This window comes from Adiantum capillus-veneris, chromosome 2, assembly GCF_014529385.1.
Source record: "Adiantum capillus-veneris isolate H3 chromosome 2, ASM1452938v2, whole genome shotgun sequence".
Classification (NCBI taxonomy): Eukaryota; Viridiplantae; Streptophyta; class Polypodiopsida; order Polypodiales; family Pteridaceae; genus Adiantum; species Adiantum capillus-veneris.
In genome coordinates this window covers 162,976,712-162,983,418 of record NC_140932.1, presented here as the reverse complement: position 1 = coordinate 162,983,418, position 6,707 = coordinate 162,976,712, and positions in this window count along the sequence as shown.

Here is a 6,707-nt window from a genome sequence, read left to right as displayed (position 1 = left end):
TCATGCTTTATGGCAAGGATAGCATTTTGAGAAAAGTGCTATACAAAGAAGAGATAGGCTTGATTTTGGAGCACTGCCATGTAGAAACAGGCCATCAAGGCAAGGATCAGGTTGTCTTTCGTGTGTTGAGAGCAGGTTACTGTTGGCCCTCTATGACGAGAGATGCTTATTTTTGGTGCAAGTAATGCCATGAATGCCAAGTGTTCGCAAATGGGAAGCTTTTGGCTGAGCCTCAAAAATCTATACTGTCTTTTGATGCATTTGCAAAATGGGGAGTAGATGCTATAGGTCCCATGCCAAAGACCAACAATGGAAAAAGGTATATCCTTGTGGCTGTGGACTATTTGACAAAATGGGCAGAGACAAGAGCAGTAAAAGATGTAACATCAGGAAGATTTGCCTCTTTTTGATATGAACAAGTGTGTTGCAAGTTTGGAGCTCCTATGGTTAACATTTCTGATCGTGGACCAGGGTTTAGGGGAAAACTTCTTGCTGCTCTCATGGAGAAATTGAAAATTCATCATGAACATTCTTCTCCTTACTACCCACAATGCAATGGGTTGGTTGAGAACTGCAATGGTCAAATTGTGAAGATTCTATCAAAGTATGCTAGAGAGCATCCTAAAGAGTGGGACTTGAACTTGGAAAAGTGTCTGTGGGCTTATAGAACTGCGTATAGAATGTCAACACAGTTTACGCCATATGAGCTTGTTTATGCAAAAGAAGCTCTTATGCCTATACAAGTGCAGTTGGATGCCTTGTAATTGTTGTGCAGAATGCAAGGTGAGCATAATGAAAAGCTGCAAGAAAGAATTCTTTCTCTAGAGTTGTTGCGAATGAATAGAGAGAAAGCGAATGCAGTAACTGTCTATTTACAGTGCCTGATCTGCGGTGATGCGTGCACTGCCCTAGAAGTGGTCAAAATTAGAATGTGGGGATGTGGAAAAGTGCTTTAGGTATCAAGGATCAAGCGTACATAATTTGGTGAATTTTGGAGTCCATTTGGGGTTTTTCCCACGAAAAATGCCCGCCGCGGGTCAAAACTGGCCAAAACTTGGTAAAAAAAGGTCAAAAAATGACAAAAAATGGTGTGAAAAGGCTTCAATTTGCCACATCAGTGACGCTCCATGAGTTCTTGAGCTAAAGGAGAATTTTTGGATCCAAGTCTTGGCACATTCACCTCTCTGTGTGGGGAAGGAAGCAGGGTTCCTATAGGTGGTCTAGTGCAGTCCCGTAGCATTCGCGTCCTGTTTTCGAGTGTGTGGAGGAGTGAATGAGAGCTTTATCTCTTCAATTTTGCACTTGGGAGATTCTATGGAAGTTCTAAGGTTTCCATGGATGTGCATGTGCGAGGAATTGAGGAAAGAAGGTGCGGCTTTCTACAAGACTATGTGACCATGTATCGGTGTCATTAGGGTTGACGCTACTCCAAAGAGTCCCATAGAGTGGAGTTTGGTGAAGGCTTTGCTATGGTTTGAGAGTGGCATTTTGTGGCTGTAGTTTTTGACTTGTGATGGGTTTTCTTGTATATTTTGGTCACCATCAAGTGTGATTTCAAGTGTTGATCAACTCGGCTAACCTTGTAGTGTCTGCGGGCAGGCAAGGGCTTGTAGGTCGAGGCGTTTGGAGTTTGAATCGAGCTTGTGGGTAGTGTTTTTATTGAGCTATATTGAGTGGTGGTGTGTGTGGTTTTGAATTTAAGAAAATTCCTTATGGTGTGTTGTTAACCCTCACGGCTCACGGACACCCCATCACCTACGACGGACGCGTATTATGTATTTGGTAGAGTAAGGTACCGGGCTTGTCGGACCAATAGGAAAAGGGTAAGAGTGATCGCCGATGAGAGGCACACTCTAACTGGGACATTCAAGGGATTAGGTGGCTAAGCATGGGCGCCCAAGTGTGAATGGGGTGAGCTCATATAAAAGCCAACTAAACCTAATTTTTACTCATTCTCTCATTTGTGCAATAGAAGAGTGCTCTTGCTCCATCTCCATCTCCATCTTCTTCTTCTTCACCTCCTTGTGTGTGTGTGTGTGTGAGAGAGAGAGAGAGAGAGAGGGAGAGTGTGTGTGCGATCGAGCATTACGAAGGCACGACGGCGGCGAAGCGGTTGAGCGCGGCACGATTGCAGCTTCTTCTTCATCGCGGCGAGGAATCCACCACGAAGGCGAGCGTAGAGCGGTGAGTGACACACCCTTTTCTCTCTTGAGCTTGCTAGTTTAGACTTGTTGTGTGCTTGGAGCCATTTGTGGCTCGCACACGGTGTATTGGCAAGTCCCTTGCTTCGACAGTGCGGCAAGGAGCGCACATTTTTGGCGCCGTTGCTGGGGAAATGTCCTACACTAAGCTCGGTTAAGCACTTTACGCTTTCTTGTGGTGCAATTTCTATCATAGGAAAGGCAGGGAATGAGTGTGTGTAGTTGTGTGGAGATTTCTGTTTTTTGCGTTTTCTGCGTTTTCTGGTTTGCACTGCACAGTTAGCATTTCTTGCGTTTCTGCGTTTTTTGCATTTTCTGGTTTGCACTGCACAGTTCTATCAAGTTTCAATTTTCTGCATTTTCTGTGTTTTCTGGTTTGTGCACAGTAGACGCACAGTTAGTTAACTAAGTAGGCTAGTAATTAGGTGAGATAGAAAGTAGGTAGGTGAGGTCAACGCGCACCAAAACGCGTAACAAAAAAAAAAAAGAAAAAAAAATAATTTAAAAAAAAGGATTTTTTTTTTCTTCCGGAAAATAAGAACGTGAGCGAGGGGGAGGTTAGATTTTCAAAAATAAAAAATGTGAGTTATAAAAATGGACGGGTTGGTTTGTATAAAAGTTAGATCGGGATCATTTCCCCAAGCCCAAGCCCAAGCCCAGGCCCAAGCCTCAGTCCTCAGTCTTATGATATATATTAGACTCACTCTTATATATATACCCTACTCCCTCAAGAGGGAATGAGAGCATGTGGGAAAAATCCTCCACTCTCCTCCCTTCTCTTCCCACTTGCACCCTTAGACTTGCTATTTGGAGCCTAGTTCCCCAGCTAGGAAAAGACTGTTTCGGGCTTTTCTGGAGCAAAATAGAACCAAACGGTGGGCTATAAAGCACAGCGCGTCCCTCCTAGCGATACGCTCGTTTCGAGCTATCACACGGCCCATTCCACGACACGCTCTAAAAAATCTAGCAAAAAAACAAACAAAAAACACGCTAAAAACTAGTCACAAGGCCTCCTAGAGCAGCTTTTTGACACTTTAGGGTATCAAAAGCACATGCACTTACGCTCTGGGCGGGTGCTAGAACACGAGCATATTGAGGGTGCCTCTGTTCATACGGACACCCATTACCCATCCACGATAGGCTCTATACCCTCAGCGGGGACACAAGGTAGCACCACCCAAGACCCTAAAATAGCCGCTAGTGATTCCTCCTCCGACTCAGAAATCATGGAAGCATACCCTACCCAAAACACTGAGAGAGACGGCCATGCACCTCCCGAAGCTCCACAGCCTAGTACTAGTATGTTTAGCCGTTTCATGGAAACATTAGGTAGAGCTACTCGCTCGGAACCTGATGCAAATGAAGCACACGAAGGGGGTGGGGAAGTGGACTCTCCTTTCACATCGCACGTGGACCCCACACCCCCAAAGAGTGTCCATGTGGATATCCTGCCAACTTCTTACCAAGAAGGCCCTTTTGAGCTGCCTCCTTCAGAAGTTCCCTCTAGAGTACAGTTGGTGACAAGTAAAACAACGGGGAGCAACATTGCTTCTACCTCACAAGAAACCGTTAACACGTCGACTCTAGAAGGATTGTTCATTAATGATCATTGGACATACGACCTCCACACTGAGGTGTTGACGGATCTACACTCTGGCCACGCCTACCATGAAGGATGGATAGAGATTGTACAATCCACCTCTAGTGCCACGAGCATCGAAGATCAACAGAAAATGATCTGTAATGTTATCCATGGCATTATTCAATCAGAAAGGCAAAACCGAGGGGTAAATATACTCTCAATTGGCCCCATGAGATTTTTGGATACGAGCAAGGCTCAACAGCCTACTCTATCACAAATGGAGACTCCTCTAATGAGCCCCATGGACCCATCTTACGTCATTTCACCTGGGGTCTCTATGCAATCTGAGCCTCCGAGCGACAACTTTAGGTTCCCTAACTTGGCTCAACCCTCTATTAAGGAAAACACAGTGATCACTCCAGGGATAAGCCTGACAGAGAATGTACCGATGACATCTACGGTTAGCGCAGTGCCACTACCTAGTGTCGTAGTACCTAATATGGGGCCTCGACCGTATGTGCCTCTAGCCCCTTATGCACACATGGCCCCCACACCTCCAATTGTACCACTTGTTTATGCTCCTCGAGTGCCGCTCCCTAGCCCTTATCGGAGTGGACCTATGCCCGGTTATGTTCCATATCCTGCATCATCCACACATATGCCAAGATCGGTACCCGCCCCTCTCCCACATATGATTCCAAGAGTACCTCCACCGGCCTTGCCTCCTCACATAGGTGACTTGGCAGCGTTTGCTCAAACCATAGGTCGATCTATCGCGGAAAATATGCGTCATGCATCTGATAGAGAGCCTAGAAGTAAGGCAATACAAATTGCCAAACTCACGCAAAAATTCAATGGGGACGAAGATGCTAGAAAACACATTGAAGTGTTTGAACAAGTATGTGATTCCTTAGGGGAACGCAACGAACTACATAAGTGCAATGCCTTAAGCTTGACATTAAGTGGGAAGGCTAGAGATTGGTATAGAACCCTAAGGGTGGACGAGAAAACAATCTACCCTACCCTTCGAAGGTTGTTTCTAAAGGAGTACATACGAGAAGGTGTGCTTTGGGGTGTAGCATCTCAGCTATAGAAGGTCGAACGTAAGGAAGGAGAGTCAGTAAGGGACTTCATTAGTCGTCTAAAGCACTTAAACTCTTGCTGCCCTATAAATGAGCACTTCAACAATAACCAATTGCTTGATTGATTCATTCGAGGGTTGAGGAATGAAGGAATCTATAATGGACTAGTGATTAGAGGTATCACAACCTGGGAAGATGTCACTGCCAATGCAATCCAATTAGAGGACAACTTGATGATAGCAGGCATGAGGGTGTCTACTGACACGAGATCCACTAGCTCACAAGCCATTGGGTATGAACCCATGACTGCAAAGCCCATTGCCAATGAGCCAAAGGTATTTGAGACATTCTTGACAGACCTCACCAAGGCAATCCAAGAGTCTCTTAAGGATAATCGACCCCCTCAAAATAGTCACATGTATCCAAGAAGGGAGCAACAATGGTGTTCCATTTGCTTGGGTCCACATAGCACTAGTGAGTGCCCTACGTTTAGAGTAAAATTTAATGGGACTTGCAACGCATGTGGTAGGTATGGTCACCAAGCTAAGGATTGTTTAATGATCAAACGTATGATGGCAAATAGACCACCTGTAGCCTGGACGGATGCGCCTCGAGCTCCTGTATTGATGCCTGCTCCACCTGTTGAGCAACTACCGCAACACATGGTCCCTAGATCTCAAAATGTTGTACAAGCTACACCGCTACCACCTCCTGTGCTAGGACCGCAGCCCCTGCATCCAAGAGTCGCCCCTATGAACCAAGTGGGTTGCGAGCCATCAAATGCTTATGCAGATGGCTGTGAGGAGGAAATAGACACTAGTATTGCCTACGGACTTGATACATTGGAAGTGTCCTATATACTACATGGAAGATTGTTGGGGGCAAGTCAAGCCGGTTTATCAAGCTGCTGCTCTCGCATCCACAGGTCAAAATATCAACACCTAGGCTAGGAGGCCACCTCTTCAATGCTACGAGTGTGGTGGACCACATCGAGCAGCGGAGTGCCCTATTAGGCTACAAAAGAATGCTGCACAGATGCAAATGAATCAAGGGAGCACGTCTGCAATGCCAATACTCACATGTAATCGTTGTGGCATAGATCACTTGATTGCCCAATGCCCCTATAACCCAAATGCGCCTAAAATCACACCCCTAAATTTGGTCCAAACTGCTAGTGTGACATCGCCAATACCACCCGTCGCACCCGCTTATGCGATTACATGGTCCATGCTTCAAGGGCCAGGCCATATCCTCGAAGAGAGAGATACCGCGTCAGTTATCCAAGCAAAGAAAAAGAAGACACGAAGGAAGAGGTCGCAAAATACGGGAAATTCAAAGCCAAGTTCCAAAACAAACATAGGAACAGGAGATGACCCCGTGTATATGAATGACCTCGAGGATGATTCAGATTCAATCGAGACAATGGAGACTAGAACCAATACCACAAAGGGAAAGACCGACAAAGAAAACCGTAACATGGAACCAAATGAAAACCGAATAAGAGAAAACCATAAAGAGCCTCTGAAAACACCACAAGTGTTTCCAAATCCAATCCAAGACCCCCAAGATAAACCGCAGGGGCAAAAAGGGAAGAATCGTAAAAAGAAGATTGGGACGTACCCAAACCCAGTAGACGAGATTGAGCAGGTGAAACATCTAAGAGGTTTAGTGGAGGAGACTAGAGGGAAACTAGAACTAGAACCCATGCATGTCAAAATTCATGACACAGTGTTTCCCACGCAAGTTCATCCACCCCACATGAACCATAGACCGTTAGCCATATCTAGTATCATCCAAGAAGGGAGTGAGGACGGGACATCAGAAAGTGAGCATACACCCTTC